This window comes from Cydia pomonella, chromosome 23 (assembly GCF_033807575.1).
Source record: "Cydia pomonella isolate Wapato2018A chromosome 23, ilCydPomo1, whole genome shotgun sequence".
NCBI classification, from domain to species: Eukaryota; Metazoa; Arthropoda; class Insecta; order Lepidoptera; family Tortricidae; genus Cydia; species Cydia pomonella.
In genome coordinates this window covers 2,762,776-2,781,824 of record NC_084725.1, presented here as the reverse complement: position 1 = coordinate 2,781,824, position 19,049 = coordinate 2,762,776, and the positions used below count along the sequence as shown (strand labels likewise).

Below are 19,049 nucleotides of genomic sequence, written 5' to 3'. Positions count from 1 at the left end.
ATCGAGGTTTGAATGTCAGTTTTGACCCTCCTCACCCCATTTTACGGTACCAAACTATAATTGCGTGCTTTTCATGTATGGGGTCCCACTCAACTATAAGATTCATTTCGATATGCTGTATTATTATAAAAAAATACCAATCACGTGTCGCCGCGCTCCAATAGAAAAGACTACACGGCTGCGGGGCGGGATTCGCGTGTTTAAGTCTACATTTTTGTCTACTAAGATAATTACTAATTTTCATTAATTATTTAGATTTTATAGTAATAAAGTATTATTTTAGATGACTCGTAGAAAAGTATTGTACACAATAGTGATATAATCAAGCTTTTCAATCTCGTACCTTACTTAGGCAACTCAGCAAGCATCTTTGCCTAATTGACATACTAACAGGGCAAGGTAAATAAAATCTTGTAAAAAATATTTAAAGAGAAGTGTAAAAGAGTTGAGAAAAGCATATTAAGAGTCCACAGCATGCTCGTTTCTCCATACAAACGTAGTTAAGCTCTCAATTTAAAACGACTAACTATGTAACTATACAATGATATTATATGACTATAGATAGGTTACACACTACACTCAAACATAAGGAGCACAAAAAATATTTCCATATACTTATATTTCTATGTAGGTAGGTAATCTGTTAGTTTTGATTAATTTTCGCATTCCATTCATCTTTGTCATACTTGTTGTTAAACATGAGCTTGTCTCTTTCTCTTTCGGTAAGCGGGAGCTCGTTAGAACAGAACGTGCACATTTTTCGCTTGCCCAGGTGCGACTAAAGGCAACTTGTACAATTTGTCACAAGGTAAGCGCTTCAATTTTGGAACGCGTACAACATATCTTGAGTTATAACAAATCATTATAGCTAGATTGCTCTGAAACGTTGTATTTACAATAGGATAACGTATATCTATGCTTGTAATTAGTTTATATAGCTTCAGTTACCATAGTTAAAAATACAGGGAATTTAAGTTTTTCATATATTACTTGTTTTTAATCTATTTCGTTTGCTTTATAAGCTTTTATATTACGACGGTGGCAAACAAGCATACGGCCACCAGTCTCCGTAGCCTATGTACGCCTGCAACTCCAGAGGAATTACATGCGCGTTGCCGACCCTAATACTCCGCATCTTGTTGATCTCTGGCAACCTTACTCACCGGCGGGAACACAACACTATGAGTAGGGTCTAGTGTTATTTGGCTGCGATTTTCTGTAAGGTGGAGGTACTTTCCCAGTTGGGCTCTGCTCTAGATCTGGAATCCGACATACACAATGCCCATACCTCTCTTTTGGATGTAGTTGAAGGACGTACCCGGGTCCAGCTGGAGCTATATATACTAATTACAGGCATACATATACCTCATATATGTGTAAAGATTCATCACAACACGTAGTTTAAAAATGAAATGTTTGTATAGGAAGGTGAAATGCGGCCGAGCTTGCTGCGGACTCTTAAGTAGTAAAATAAACGGCTAAATAAATTAAATTTTATTAGACGTCTTGTTAAAGTATGAAAATAAATGAGATAACATGCACAATAAAACAGAATTCAATGTAACATTTACTCGTTCTCGTTGAATGTTTACATCATGTTTTATGCGTGCAGTGTTTCTTTAGAACTAAACAGACTGTTATGCTGGCTATACACACTCGTCGAAAGACTCCGAGACAGGCTAAGAACGAGTGTATTGTTACAAATACTGCTTCCTTCTGGTCTCGTCTCGCTTCTCCGGTCTCGTCCGGTCTCGTTCCGATTGGGTCGAATTTCTGCCGAGATTCTCGGCGAGAGGCTTTTGACAAGCGTGTACACCCAGAATTAGAATCACCTGCAATTACTTACCAGACTGTTACAGTCAGTGGAAATTACTTAAATATCGCCAAAAAAACTGCTAAATTTCATTTCTACTTTTTAGGATTCCGTTCGTTACGCTCGTGGTTCAATTTTGGAATCTTTCACTTGATCGGGTATCAATATTAGCACGAGCGGTTAAACAACAACTTTGCCCCTTAGTAAAACAAATAACTATTGTCTCTGACTATAATTTTCTTACCACGGGTAACTAATACTCATCGAGACAATTCAAAAACCCCAAACACAATTAGGTTGCGTACTTTCATCACAGAGCTCATATCTCCATCATCAGATCAGCTCGATGGTATCATAATATTGAATTGTCACTCGGCTTACATATGTATGCAAGTTATCAGCTCAATCAGTACCCCTAGTGTAAATAAATTCGATTTCCAAACGTGACGTACGCGTTTGCGTTTAGTCTCATTTTGTATTGGATTTCGAAAGAGCGCGCCAAGCGGGACGTTTTGGAACCTCAAAATCCTATACAAAATGAGACTTAACGCAAACGCGTTCGTCACGTTATGATGTCGATCAAAGTTACACTAGGGGTACAGATATTAGGAAGTGGTTGAAAAATGGTTTGCAAGATTTGAAAAAAGAGTTACCTACGAACATTTCAAATTTAACCCTTTTACGGGGAAGACTGAAAAAAAAACCTCGATTCTAGCTTCATACGAAAAAATACGAAAAAAGCCTAAAAAGGCTTGTAAAAATGACAGATAAGACAAACAAACTTACTTGAGGCTTGTAGCACGTATGCACGTATATAACGCCCTAATAGTTTTATTTTTAGTCATTTGTTTTTATTTACTCCTAATATAGTTTTACGTTACGCAAATATGCCTTCATCATTAATCATTTTTAACGACACTTAGGCTGCGTTTCCACCAGAGACATGCAAGTCTTGAGTGTTTGTTAAGAACCAATAGAAAGAACATTGTCCGGATCCCTTTGTTTGACATAATTATTGAAATTCATAATGTAATGATTGTCAGATTATCATTAGTCATAATTCTGAAACCGTTAACTTCTCAGGATTTTCGTAAGGTTATCCTATAGATAGATAGGTTAGGTTAGATTTGTTTTATGGCAATCCTGAAAAGTTTCTGAGAAAAAACAAATTATGACTAACGAAAATGCGGACAAACAACACATTATGACTTAAAACTTTATTGGAAACAATAGAGATCCACATTGTCAACTAGAGCTGCGCTGAACGAAGACAGGTAATGAAGTGATACTGATCTGAGTGAACCATCATTGGTTCTTAGACGACGCATTGTAATGCGCAATTTTAGCGTCAGGTGTGTTGATTTATCTCACGGCCCGATTCAAAGAATGATTAATACACTTTTAAGAGCTTGGAAAGATCTTTAAAAGGTCGATAACTAAACAACACGTCAAAATCGACGTTTAATTCGATTCCGCCGTGAACACAATAAGATCTATCTACAAAATTTCTAACGTCAAAGTGACATTGGTTGCCCGAATCGAGCTGCTTCTGTCAATTATATGACATACAAACGATATCTAAATGTACTAAAAACCTATCGTTATCGTATCTTATTCTTCGAATCGGGCCGTCAGTAATTACAAAACTCATGAAAGTATTGTTTGATGAGCTGGTTATTCATGGCATGGACTTAGTTTCTATAGTTGCCGTTACACGATTGATTAACTGTTATAGCTAGCGATGGGAAATTTCTGAAACATTTCACATATTTCCTTAACGGTCACATATTTCAACTGTTGAAAAAATTACATGATTGACAGGAAATGTTTCTGATAGAAATGTTACCGCTTAAATTTCACTTATATTTCATGCAACTTTTCCGCTACCCCTGACGTCAGTTGGACGGATTGTGATCGGAAAATTCGAGAACATATAACAGTAGCCGCGTGGCTAAGGGGTGATCGCATCCGATTATTAATTATTATACAATGGACGTAAGTTCAAGTCCACGTTACGCTGCACCTTTTGCTTTTTTTTTTAAATTTTTTAAGCATATTTGCTATTTGTTTTGCTTCGTATGTGTATATTAAACATATTTCATTTTAATCTCTCATACATTAAATTTCATTTTACTCTTTCTTATTCGTTATCCTAATACACCATAATATTCGTAATGTCTTTATTGAGCATTATATACTCCGCTTGACGTTTTATTCTATTTGGCATGCTGTTCATTCCAATAAAAATAATTGTGAACAGTTTTGAGACTGTAAAGCAGGCAGATCTTTATCTAAATATATTAAATAGCAAAGTCACCCCGCTCCATCTATTTTTTTTAGGTCCCTTTTTAACAACAAAGGTCATTAGCGACCACAAGAGAATTACAATTTTTTATATATATCGATTAAATTTAAAGAAATATAAGCGAAATTTTCCGTTTGAAACTTACAGAAACTAACATGAAATTTAAGTGTAAGTTTCCAAAGTGAAACTTACAGGCTGCTCATGACTAGTTAGTCGTATAGCAGAGAAAATCGTATCAAAGATGTCTCTTTTTAAACAAACATTTTCATTGTACAGGCAAATGGGACCGGTTCAAGTTAAAATTTTCATGTAGATTAGTCTAAACACACACTTCAATTCTCTAGTTGTAGTTATTGATTAATTCTTGTTTCATTACTTTATACGTTAAAACCCATTTTGCCGCATACGAACTTATAGAATAAGCTAACGCAAATGCAAATTCACTGCGCGCGAATTATCGGAACGAGCGCGGGTTTCGGGAAGCAAGCAAACGCCGCATTTTTAGATTTTATTGTTTAACGATATGGGTCACCTTAAAAAAAAACTTGAGGGCATTTTCGGCAAGGTTTGACTGTCAGTACCATTGCCATATGATACATGTACTGACAGGCAAGCCAATATACTATATGTACAAATAGTATGTTATGTCCTATATTTACTAACCTTAGTTGTAGGAAGACTCATATTTATTTCATATTGCTACTAACACATATATAATGTATTAATGTTATAATTGAAATGTATATTAATGTTATTATTTAAATGTATAATTGGGTACTTGACACATGTTGAATATTATAAAAAAAAATAGTTGTATGGATAGAAAATGAGCCATCCATTATAAAAAAGTGGAAATTAAAAAAATATATTGAGATTATAAAAAAATACAAGGCTCTGAAGTCACAATTTTTTTTTCTTGTTTTTCATAAATAGAAAAGAAAATGGTACCATTCGATTCCATAAATTTTATTGAAAAATGAATTATATGTATAATTCCATACATTTAGGACAGACTTATATGATGTGACGTCACATCACCTTATCATTTTGTTAGAGGCGTTTCAATCGTCGAGTGCGAGCGTCAGACTTTAACTCTCATTTGTGACCTTTGTGTTGCTTAAATGCCATGATTCCTATATAGACATTTGATCCTCAGGAAAATCAAGATCGTTTGCCATTATTTACAAAAAACAGTCAAGTAGCGGTCTGAAATAAAGAATAGGATTGATTGATTGAAAACACATCCCTGCCTACGCTTCTTCGAGCATGGTGGCACGAGGCCTAATTCAAATAATCATAAATCAAATGGATCACACTATACTTAACACATTAATAATGTAATTTTACTAACACGATACTTATTTTTAACACAAATGAACAGTGAAAATTAGGTTCTATATTTAGACCGCTAAAGTTGAATTTAAAGTTTTACCCCTTCTTCAAAGGATCAAAGTTTCGGATTTCAAAAGATTGTATTTAAATTGTAAACGCACAGATTTGCTTTGATGTGAGTCCAGGTCAGTGCACCGAAGATTAAACAGACTGAAGGCCTGGTTCGTACTTTAAGATTCGTCAAAGATTAGGTTTAGATACGATATGGATCGGATATGTGTTTCAAAAATGACGTTTCTGCAAACTTCTTCACCGGCCGATAGTTATAAATTGGATGTTGTCTAGATGGCAGAAACATTTGTTAAACAGAGAAACAAAGTCCCCCGCCGCATCTGTCTGTCTGTATTTTGGTTGAACATACAGACAGACATTAATATACGACAATATGACGATGTTTGCTAATGATTTCGAAAAAATCACGCTTTTAACTTCTACTCGTGCGAAGCGGGGGCGGGTCGCTGGTTTTAAACGCTGGCCCTTTTTAAACGATCGACATGGAAGGATATTGATGAATGTGAAAAGGAAGGCTAAAGACGTCAAAAACTACCACTGGTTTTAACCCCTCACCGCCCCGACAAGATACGTGTGCTCTTAAACTCGGCGGGACACATTAAAAAAAATACGTAGGTAGATACAACAAATCTTAGAAATACGTACTAGGTTTGAAACCGATATATCGTGCAAACAGTCTATAAACAAAACCAATAAACTGCACAGAATATTAGACATGTTTGAAACTTTTGCCGATGCTATTCTAAATGCAGTCATGCATGCACCGTGTGTAAAATCAATTCGCTGCATATTGCATAATAGCGTCCATAGCGATATGTGAATGGTGCTGTAAAGCTGTGTCTAGACCGGAGTGAATAATTTCTTCTTTAACAAAAAAAGGGGTGAATGTCGTGGAACACTGGGTTGGACCGAAATTAAGAAAGGAAGTTGACACATATATGAGGAAATCATTATCATGTTCATGTTCATAAAAAAAAAAAATGTATCCGTGTCCGGGTCCGCGCTGTATCATTGTCCGTGTTCCTCACCCTCATTTTCATTATTTCTCATTTTCATTCTCAATCATTGGAACGAAGTTAAGAAATCATCGTGACGGTTTTCGTGACGGAAAAATCTGACACTTTTTTTGTCTCGCCATCGCCAAGTCCTTACCGTCTGATAAGGAACTTCGTCCCAAAACCTGACTTAACAAAACAGTTTTAAATGGAATCATGTTATGGTCTTCATCAGTAGTTCCACTTTACTCAAATGACGCTTTTCGAGTGTACATTTAACAGTAAAGTACCCTTTCAAATAAAATAAAAAATCAGTCCAGCCGTTTTAGAGAAATCGAGGAAGACACATTTTATATACCCGGTTTGAAGGGTGCATTTTTGTTTGGCGTTTTAATAGTGCGAGGACTAGTAAAAATTACTTTACACGATGACGTCTGACGGCCTAGTGGGTAGTGGCCTATGAAGCCGATGGTCCTAGGTTCAAATCCTGGTAATATTAACACGGATACTTTTTCTATTATAATATTTATTAATATTTATTTTTAGTTTTATTTTTGTTTCTTTTAACCTTCTTCTTCCTCGTGTTGTCCCGGCACTTTGCCACGGCTCATGGGAGCCTGGGGTCCGCTTGACAACTAATCCCAAGATTTGGCGTAGGCACTAATTTTTACGAAAGCGACTGCCATCTGCCCTTCCAACCCAGAGGGTAAACTAGGCCTTGTTGGGATTAGTCCGGTTTCCTCACGATGTTTTCCTTCACCGAAAAGCGGCTGGTAAATATCAAATGATATTTCGTACATAAGTTCCAAAAAACTCATTGGTACGAGCCGGGGTTTGAACCCGCGACCTCCGGATTGCAAGTCGCACGCTCTTACCGCTAGGCCACCAGCGCTTATTTTTGTTTCTTTTAACCGTTGTTTTGTTATTGTTACTTAGCAAACCAGTAAGGAAGAGCGGTGTCTCTTGACACAGGTGTCTTGTAAACTTAAAAAGAGACGCCAACCTGTATATTGTTATGTTTTGAAGTTACTGAATAACTTATTTTTATTATTTATTTATTTATATATTGTATAAGTACCCACAACACAAGCCTTATTGAGCTTACTGTGGGGCTTAGTCAATTTGTGAAGTAACGTCCTATAATATTTATTTATTTATTTACCCACAACACAAAGACAACACAATGTAGAGGTCGCTTTGTGTAAGATTATAGGACACAATATATTACACAAATTGACTAAGTCCCACAGTAAGCTCAATAAGGCTTGTGTTGTGGGTACTTAGACTACGATATATATAATATTTAAATAGTTACTTAAATACATAGAAAACACCCATGACTCAGGAATAAATATGCTCATCACACAAATGAATGTCCTACTGGCTTTGACTACTGCTTCATAAGCAGGGTCGTCAAATAACGTCGTATAATATTTATTTATTGTAATCTAGTACCCTCAACACAAGCACAACTCTTTGTGGAGGTCAATTTGTGTAAGATTATAGGACACATAATAATTATTTACAGTACATATGGTGCTACTTTACCGCACTAGTGCGAAAATTCGTATATTAAATACGTTACTGTGTAAAACATTTAAAGGGCCATATGTACTGTAAAACGTTGTACGATACATGTGCGAATAGGTAATTCGCAACTCGTGTCGATTCAAAACACTCCCTTCGGTCGTGTTTTAATTTATCGCCACTCGTTTCGAATTTCCTATTTTTCGCACTTGTATCGTAATGTACTATTACTGCACAAATTCTAAATAATTTAATCACTCAATACCAGTTAATTATTATTACAAATCATCCACAGCGCAGGCTTCGTCAAAAACATAGATACAAAACAGAATCCGCAACAAACTTCGTCCAATCTACATAAGTGAAAATCCGCCACAGGCTTCGTCATTAATGTAGGTACAACATAAAATCCGCAACAAGCTTTGTCTAAAAACCTAAAACTACCTACGATTCCCCGTTAATCCCCGAGACGACACGTAGCCGGCGCAAAAGTTCCAAAAATACTGGCCGCATTACCGCGCTGTACTGCCAATGATATTTGCTGGACCAGGTAAATTAGGTATTTTTTGGTAGGTTGCTGGAAATTTATATTATAATTATGCTATGTTCCGTCCTGTCTCGTCGTAAAGCAAGCCACACACTTAATACAAACTCCGCTTAATATCTCCAAGAATTTAAATAATAAAACTAGCGTCTTGAATATTGCATTCCTTGCTTAAACTCCAGAATATGCATTCCACGGATTTGCATGTAATGCTCCGTGAATGCCCCTAACCTAGAAACGGGTGATATACTTGTACAGTCGGCATCAAAATTACAGAATCGGACTACGAGTAAAAAGTATCTACCATTCTCTGACCTGCTAGCATGACTTGCGTTCTCGCGCGCGACTCCACACATCTAGTGCGACTTCAACCACGGACTGGCGCGCGATACCGCAACTCATGCTAGGCGGCCTCCTCCTTCAGAGGTCGGAACTATGAATACGCCAATCAAAGTCGTGACTGGCACCAGCACTTATACTTTAGAACTCGGACTGGAGAGATATATCTCTACTTAGAATAAGTTTTTGGACAAAATTTCATTTTTGGTTCCATCTTTTATCTCTGACTATACTTTTCTTACCACAGGCAACTCTAAAAATTTCGAGACAATTCTAAAAACCCCGAACACAATAAGGTTCCGTTGTTTAATCAGAGAGTTCCTATGGCTACCTCCTGTCTTCACCATCAAATCAGCTGTATGGTAACATAATATTGCGTTGTCACCCAACTCTCATATGTATGCAAATTTTCAGCTCAACTGGAAAACGGGAAGTAGGTCAAATTTAGCTTGATTTGACCCACACTAACATACTAACAGGACAAGTTAGATAAAAGCTTGTAAAAATTCTCAGATGGCGGACACTTTTGGAGCGTTGAAAATTAGCTGCTATTGCTGCTTAATTGTAAACCTTATTGTAAAGACATAAGAGTCACACCTAGACGCCGCCATATAAACAAAGACGCTTTCATTTTATTTATTTTTTAATTTGATTCAGGCAAAAAGGCCCATATTACAAATACCTTATAGACTACATTCATGTACATTTTATATGTCATCAAAAACATAACTTGTAAAAAATACCAAATCTCGTAAGTCACTTCTTCTACCGTAAAAAGTTGTGAGATCCATGTAATACCAAGTCGGTTAATTTATTCAGTCCCTACTTAAGGGACCTCCTGTCTTAATACTTATTACATAATAAGCTAGGTATCCTGCCTTTTCCCCGAAAATTGTATTGCCGAATTTCACTTGCCAACCAACTTTTCGCAGACATTTCATTTGGCAGAATAACTTTTCCCAAATAATTATTTCGCAACCATTTCATTTCCCAACCCCATAGTTGGGAAATGACTGTCAAGAGCCCGCAGCAAGCTCGGGCGAATTTCTTCTTCCCATACAAACGGAATTCTGTTCTCATTTTACTACTACGTGTTGGGTTGTAATGAAACTTTGCACATACAAGGCCATAAGATATATACAGCGTGTATCTTTGATACGAACACATAATCAAAGGGCAGTTCGTTTAGGCTGTAATTAACACACTTTCATAGGTTTTATAAATTTTGGACGACTTTTATTTTTTCATACAAAATAATTCAGCAAGCAATGTATCACTACTTTGTTTTAACTCAAAACGTCTCATTAATGACGCGACGTCACAACTGTCACAAGTCATCATGATGTACGAAATACATTGCCGCTCGAAAAAAATGCAAAAATTAATTATGCTCTGGTAGTGAAGACTAAACTAAAAAAAACTTTCAGAATTCTTTTATAGCACTAAATCCTACGTCTAGTTTAAGTTTGAGGTTATATCAAAAATACACACTGTATATTCCTGTAATTAGTTTATTTAGCTCTAGCTTACACGAAATAGAGCAAAAACAAGTTTTATATGAAAAACTTAAATTCACTGTATTTTTTTGACTATGGTAGGTATCTGAATCTACATAAACAGGCCTAGTTATATCTTATCCTATTGTAAGTACAACGTTTCAGAGCAATCTAGCTAGTCGTTTTAAAATGAGAGCGTTTCTACGTTTTGTAGAGAACCGAGCTTGCGGTTTCGCACGGATGAAGTCACAGGCAAAACTAACTATCATTTCATTTCGCAATCCAGATGAATCCAATAGTAACTATGTGTTTGCGCAACCCAGTATGTCTTTATATAGAGCAATGATATCACAATATTGGTTGAGCTATTCCCGTCCGTTGAATGGCTATGGGATAATGTAACGGTATTTATAGGTATAACCGATAATGCTCAACTCTGTTGTGGTTTTCATTTTAAGTGGGTCGTAAGTCAGTAAAAGGTTTTTATGACCTAGTTCTTCCCAAACGATAATTTTTAAAAGGGCATGAAGCGTGAAAATCAGCTGCCGCTCAGGTGTTGGGTTGAGGAGCTGTAGTAAATTACAGAATTAAGAGTCTTGAGGAAAAATAAAATTTTAACAACAAAAATGGTACAAGCTTTTATCGCTGACTGTATTTTTCTTTCCACATGCAACTAATTCATCGAGACAATTCTAACAACCCTAAATACATTAGGCTGCGTTGTTTTATCATAAAGTTCCTATGGCCACCTCCTGTTTCATCACCATCATCAAAAGTAGCGGATCAAACAACGCTTCAGAAGTATCTACCATTCTGTATAAGCTTAATAAATAGTCATGTCTTTAATATAGAACAACTAATACTGTAAAAGATATACTTTTGAACGCGAGTTTTAGAAATTTCTCTATATTTGGAAATGTTATCCGGAATATCAGATACTTTTGGCGCGTTGTTTCATCCGCTACATTTGATGCTGACTGAAATGATTGAACTTACATATGTATGTAAATTTTCAGCTTCATTGTAAACCGTGGTGTAAAAGTGGGTCAAATTTAACTTGCAAGATTTGATTAGTTAGATGACAAAGAGCTTGTTATCAGTTTTTGGCAATAATTTCATTTTTGGTACAAGCTTTCATCGCTGACTGTACTTTTCTATCTACAGGCAACTAATACTTATCGAGGCAATTCTAACAACAGCAAACACAACTAGTTTGCATCGTTTTATCACAGATTTCTCATGGCCACCATCTGTCTCCATCATCAAATCAGCTAGAGATGATAATATCATTATATTTTCATCCTAATATTATTCTTTTATGTCATCATGATATTGCATTGTTATCTATTTACGTATGTATATTTATATTTATATACATACGTACAGTCAGCATCAAAAGTAGCTGATCAAATAACTTTTCATAAGTATCTACCATTCAGTAACAACTTAACAAAAAGTGATGTCTTTAATATAGAACAACCAAGGCTGTAAAAGATATACTCTGGAATAAGAATTTTAGAAATGTATATGTATTTGGAAAAGTTATCCGGGATGTCAGATACTTTTGGCGCGTTGTTTCATCCGCTACCATTGTTGCTGACTGTACGACCGTCTGGCCTAGTGGGTAGTGATAGAGAATCTGCCTATGAAGCCGATGGCCCCGGGTTCAAATCTTGGTAAGGGCATTTATTTGTGTAATGAACATGGATATTTATTCCTGAGTCATGGGTGTTTTCTATGTATTTAAGTATTTATAAATATTTATATATTGTATATATCGTCGTACCCTCAACACAAGCCTTATTGAGCTTACTGTGGGACTTAGTCAATTTGTGTAATAATTTATTGACCGAAGCGTAGCGTAGGTCTACGTTTTGACTCGCGCAATCTGCTTTCGTATGTCCGGATGTTCTCCTCTACAGGTCGCAATTCTCAACCGATTCGCGTGAAATTTTGTGACCATATTCTATGATCAAATAGATTTTTTTTGTCAATCCAGTTTTTGGAATTTTTTCAAAATGGCGGAGTCATGGTACGTCGCGCCTAAACAAATAGCCGTATCGATATCATAAGAGTTTCCTCCTTGTGAGACATGGTTACAGAGTGATTTGCGAAAAATTCAGATATTTTAGAACGCTGGTTTAGGGGGTATTTAGATATTTAGGTTTTACTCGAGAATAAGTAGCCTAATTTCACCGTGTCACATATATCCATTCGTGGCTCAATTGGAATACACTAGCTTTACAATCATAAGGTTCCGGGCTCAAATCCCGAACAGTGAAATCTTTTTTGTTTTTTTTTGCACTGTAATTTCCTATTTTTTATTGACTAAGCTTTGTAAGAGGGAGACAGAAGAGGACCCTGGATCTATTCCCTGAATTGTAACATTTTGTATTTAAATTTCGTATTGTTGATCAAGCGAGCACGAAGCGCGAGCAAAGCGTATTCGTTTCAGTTTTATTGTCTGAACTTTTTTTACAGCCGTTAAAGTTCAAGGAGACGGACAGTTGCCCAGGCGAAAACGGGTTCATGTAAAAAAAAATCTGAGCAGTTTTTGCATTAAGATTATTATAGAGACGTAGTTGTAGATTTGAATATTGATATTATATTAGGACTAGAAGTTTAAACGTAAGTAAATGTATGTTATATTGCTTTAATAAAAGAAAATTATATATCATAGCTCAAAGAGGGAAACGGTTTTCTAACATATTTCCTGCGTGCAGTCGCCGCAGAAAGTTTCGGTACGGTTCGTGGCATTCTTTTAGAAAATTTTGGTGCATATAGATTACTAAGAGCCAGCGATGCTTGCTATAATCTTGTCTACAAAAATTCAGGCCACAAATTTGCAGGAACACAGTGTTCCGAAGATTTATTATAAATCTTTATCTGTTGATATTTTAGTCAAGGTATTCGATGTAGCAAAATAATGTTTTAGCGGATTAAATTGCCAAATCCTATAGAGATAAAACACTACAGAGTGAAGCTCTGATGGCCCTTCTTCTGACAACGAAGATGGAGATGGTTCTACTTTTACCATTCAGGGGATGACCGACTAACTGTGGGCGTTTGGAAACGGGAAAGGGAGTATTTTCTCTTTCCTTCCCATTTTGTAGGCGTTGGCAAAGAGAATTTGAAATGGAGGTGGACCGTCAAACAAAATTTTGTTGCTACAGTAAAATTGCTGCTATATCTTTCGACACATGATAAAAATTGTAGAAAGCCATTTGACTTTCCTTTCCTTGATGATCTTTTTGATCCTTATTCGTTTACTAATATATGATAAAATTGTTAAAGACCTAAAAGTGGCGCCATCTAATAGATAAAAGGCCAAATGTTTGACAGCATCGTTTCGAGCAATGGCACCATAACGTTCCAAAAGTTTTAATCATGTGTCCAAAGATGGCAGCATTAATGAAAATTCATTTTCCGTGCGGACTCTTTAAATTCTGATATACGAAAAAGTATCTATAAAAAATTAAGAGAAATTAACATTATTTAGAGGTCGCTATAAATGAAACAATACTGGTATACAAAATAGTATGAAAATAAATTGACCCATCAATAATTCTGCTTTGGAAATATCTTTAAGGGCTCTTTATTCGTTTTATTTATTATTTATAAGTATGCTAAAAAAAATGGCGATCGTTTTTTTTTGTTAGGTAACTTTGCATTTTTTTATTTGTATGAGGATATTGCAAATTACAAAATCATAGTGACCACCTAATCATTCGCAAATGAGTTCATATTTGGCACATAGAATACTGTTCTATAAAAATCCTTTCAACTTTTTTCTACATACAAAGTTGGACCATCCTATTCGATAATTATGTTTTTTGTCAATTTAGTTTTTATAAATTCTTCTAAACAGCGGAGCCATACATTTATTCAGTTTTAAGGGCTCCTCTACACGATGGCCCAGCGTAGGCCAATCTAAGGGACACAGCTATGCGGTGAAATGAGATAGCAATATCACTTGCTCCCTCTAACGCAGTGGTTCCTAACCTTGTCAGTTCCGCCACCCCTATGACTAACTAGGGAACCCGATTTTACCCCTACTCCCAATAAATATCAATATTCTTTCTTACAGGTCTAATTTCTGTTATATTTAATTGAGCTTATTACCTCCGTAAAAGACCAGATTTACCACTACGGGGGTAATTACCCCCAAGTTAGGAAACGCTGCTCTAACGCATAAATGCGCCCCTAGGACTTGCCTACGCTGGGCCATCGTGTAGAGGAGCCATCAGCTATGCTCGCGAGGTCTACAGCTCACAAAGCTACTAGTTTATTTATTTATTATATTTTAGAAACATACAGTCGTTTACAAACAGTACTTATACAAAATTGCTTAAGTTTAGACCTAGAGTTTCATTTTTTACATAAAATCAGTCTGTTTTTTTTTTCTTTAAGATTACAATTTTATATGTTACCCAAAACTAAACATTTGAGAGACTAATATCCTATATTATTTATTTATTTATGTAGGTATGCAAAATTTCAGTTCAATCGGAAATCGGGAAGTGCACTAACAAACTAACATACATACTAACAGGGCAAGTTAAATAAAAGCTTGAAAAATAAGAAGCAAGAAGTCACATATAGTTATTTGACAGTTAATAGAAGTCATGGAACAGTACGATCATGAGATCATATCGATGTTATCATAATATAGTAAGTGACGTAAGTGTCATCCACGATGACGCGCAGATTTGTCAAATCTAACCTTTAATAATATGACAATACGAATCAAGGCGCGCGTCTTCGTGAATGACACGATCTCTACAACACACTCCACTCTCTTTCATCGTCCTCCGTACGATCAACACCCACTTTCTACATTTAAGAGTCCTTATTCCTACAGACGAGCGTATTTTGTAAAATGCTTCCTTTTTCATTCAAGATTACGACGTAACTATTAGTATTTATTCAAAAACTGATAACGTACTTAAATAATCGTTTCCTAAACTAGGGGCTCCAACAGTTCAAATTTTCATTTTCTCTTTTAAACCTCTTTTTTAATGAGGTTTTTTGGGAGTCTTTTCCAAATTTTGCAGTGAGATGTGGCGTTTCGGTTCTCAATTTTGCTATAAACAAGAATCATTTGGTACATGAATGACTACAATTTGATTCAACATATCTCGTACGAGGGGCTGGAATGATTAACAATCGAAGATTCATTTGAAAAAACTGATAAAATACCTTCCGAGTTTTCTTCATTTTTTTGGCGAAAACAGGGTTTTATTATATTTTATTTCCGCAAATTGTACGCATATTTTGCTTTAAAAATAATATTATAGCAAACTGTAACTTTATGTTAACCTATAAAAAAAAAAATCGTAACTATGGGACCTACATTGCCGTAAATTTATATTTTTTTAAAACACGTATAAATCACGCAGCAGCGACGCCCCGCTCTCAGTCCGCGCGGAGCGCGCTTAGAGGACGGACCTGTGCTCGATTGTCAGGCATTCGTTGCGATCGTAATCAGCTACGGAGTTCCGAGAAGTGCTATATACTGCGATTAGAAAATCTTAATAAAAGTTCATTTTGTACAGTATGCCTAACAGACTCGCTTATTGATGGATTTTCAGTGTTACTTTTTTTTTAATACTAAGTCGGTGGCAAACAAGCATACGGCCCGCATATGTACGCCTGCAACTCCAGAGGAGTTACATGCGCGTTGCCGACCCTAACCCCCTCCCGCCCCTCGTTGAGCTCTGGCAACCTTACTCACCGGCAGGAACACAACACTATGAGTAAGGTCTAGTGTTATTTGGCTGCGATTTTCTGAAAAACGCATTTTCACTTGAAATTACGTTAGGGTTTGCATTATTATTTTTGACCCGGATGAAGTCCAAGTTCTCATGATGGAGTCAGGAGTTGGTCACCAGAACTCCTAATCTACTAATTATAATCCCATCATGTTTGGGCTCAAAAGATTTGCCCTGACGAACACCATCGATCTAGATGAGGTCCAGGGTCTCATGATGGAGTCAGGAGTTGGTCACTAGAACTCCTAATCTACTCATTATAATTCCATCGTGTTTGGGCTCAACAGAGTTGCCCTGATGAGCACCTTCAATCTAGATGAGGTCCAGGGTCTCATGATGGAGTCAGGAGCTGGTCACCAGAACTCCTAATCTACTCATCATAACTCCATCGTGTTTGGGTTCAATAGAGTTGCCCTGACGAGCACCATCAATCTAGATGAGGTCCAGGGTCTCATGATGGAGTCAGGAGCTGGTCACCAGAACTCCTAATCTACTCATCATAACTCCATCGTGTTTGGACTCAATAGATTTGCCCTGATGAACACCATCGATCTAGATGAGGCCCAGGGTCTCATGATGGAGTCAGGAGTTAGTCACCAGAACTCCTAAACTACTAATCATAACCTCATCGTGTTCGGGCTCAATAGATTTGCCCTGACGAGCATCATCAATCTAGATAAAGTCCAGGGTCTCATGATGGAGTCAGGAGTTGGTCACTAGAACTCCTAATCTACTCATTATAATTCCAACGTGTTTGGGCTCAAAAGATTTGCCCTGATGAGCACCATCGATCTAGATGAGGTCCAGGGTCTCATGATGGAGTCAGGAGTTGGTCACCAGAACTCCTACTCTACTCATCATAACTCCATCGTGTTTGGGCTCAATAGAGTTGCTCTGACGAGCACCTTTAATCTAGATGAGGTCCAGGGTCTCATGATGAAGTCAGGAGCTGGTCACCAGAACTCCTAATCTACTCATCATAACTCCATCGTGTTTGGGTTCAATAGAGTTGCCCTGACGAGCACCATCAATCTAGATGAGGTCCAGGGTCTCATGATGGAGTCAGGAGCTGGTTACCAGAACTCCTAATCTACTCATCATAACTCCATCGTGTTTGGGCTCAACAGATTTGCCCTGATGAACACCATCGATCTAGATCTAGATGAGGCCCAGGGTCTCATGATGGAGTCAGGAGTTGGTCAGCAGAACTCCTAATCTACTCATCATAACCTCATCGTGTTCGGGCTCAATAGATTTGCCCTGACGAGCATCATCAATCTAGATAAAGTCCAGGGTCTCATGATGGAGTCAGGAGTTGGTCACTAGAACTCCTAATCTACTCATTATAATTCCAACGTGTTTGGGCTCAAAAGATTTGCCCTGATGAGCACCATCGATCTAGATGAGGTCCAGGGTCTCATGATGAGTCAGGAGTTGGTCACCAGAACTCCTAATCTACTCATCATAACTCCATCGTGTTTGGGCTCAATAGATTTGCCCTGATGAACACCATCGATCTAGATGAGGTCCAGGGTCTCATGATGGAGTCAGAAGTTGGTCACCAGAACTCCTAAACTACTCATCATAACCTCATCGTGTTTGGGCTCAATAGATTTGCCCTGACGAGCATCATCAATCTAGATAAAGTCCTGGGTCTCATGATGGAGTCAGGAGTTGGTCACTAGAACTCCTAATCTACTCATTATAATTCCAACGTGTTTGGGCTCAAAAGATACTACTAATACTCCTGACTCCATCATGAGACCCTGGACTTCATCTAGATTGATGGTGCTCATCAGGGTAAATCTATTGAGCCCAAACTCGATGGAGTTATGATGAGTAGATTAGGAGTTCTGGGGAGTTCTGGTGACCAACTCCTGACTCCGTCATGAGACCCTGGACCTCATCTAGATCGATGGTGTTCGTCAGGGCAAATCTTTTGAGCCCAAGCACGATGGAATTATAATAAGTAGATTAGGAGTTCTGGTGACCAACTCCTGACTCCATCATAAGAACCTGAATGGACTTCATTCGGGTCAAAAATAATAATACAAACCCTAACGTGATTTCAAATAACACTGAAACTCTATAGCACTAATGTGCGCAAACGATTGGCATCTTGACTACGCAGCATGGGTGCGTAGCCACCATGCCAATCGATACGACAACGAAACACTATCTGTCTCTCTCTCGTACTAATATGCACAAACGATTGGCATCTTGGCTGGGCAGCATGGGTGCGTAGCCAACATGCCAAACGTTTACGATACGACAAGGAAACACTATCTGTCTCTCTATCGCACTCATATGCGCAATCGATTGGCTTCTTGGCTAGGTATCATGGGTGCGTAGCCAACATGCCAATCGTTTACGATACGACAACGAAACACTACTCTCTCTCTATCGCACTAATATACGCAAAGGATTGGTATTTTGGCTAGGCACTAAGCAAGTGTGTGGCCAACATGCCAATCGTTTACGATACGACAACGAAACACTATCTGTCTCTCTATCGCACTAATATACTTTATTTATACCTGCAGTCATTTAGTAACTTCTTCATTTTCCATTGGTGTGAAAGAGACAGAATAAAGAGCAAGGGTTATAGTACACTCTGTAGTCTGTACACTTAGTAGTAGTGTACATTAAAAAAAAAACTACTGTGCATATACAATAAAATAAAGAGTGCCCATATGATATCATATGACACTAAAATTAATGTTGCTTGAAATTATATTGAAAACTATCAAGATTATTCTAGTCTGCATTGAAACGCGCGTCGCGTTGCCGGCGCTCGCGTACCGAGCGCCAACGCCATCTATCGAGCGTTATTTCGTGAAATCGGAGAACGCTCC

The 19,049-nt window shown here is 37.3% G+C and overlaps 1 protein-coding gene across 2 annotated transcripts in view; it reads left to right on the top strand.

The window, feature by feature from the left end:
• The window catches only part of LOC133530754 (muscle calcium channel subunit alpha-1), a 158,945-nt gene that overhangs the window by 65,457 nt on the left and 74,439 nt on the right, over positions 1 to 19,049 (top strand). The gene's annotated exons all lie outside the window — the stretch shown is intronic.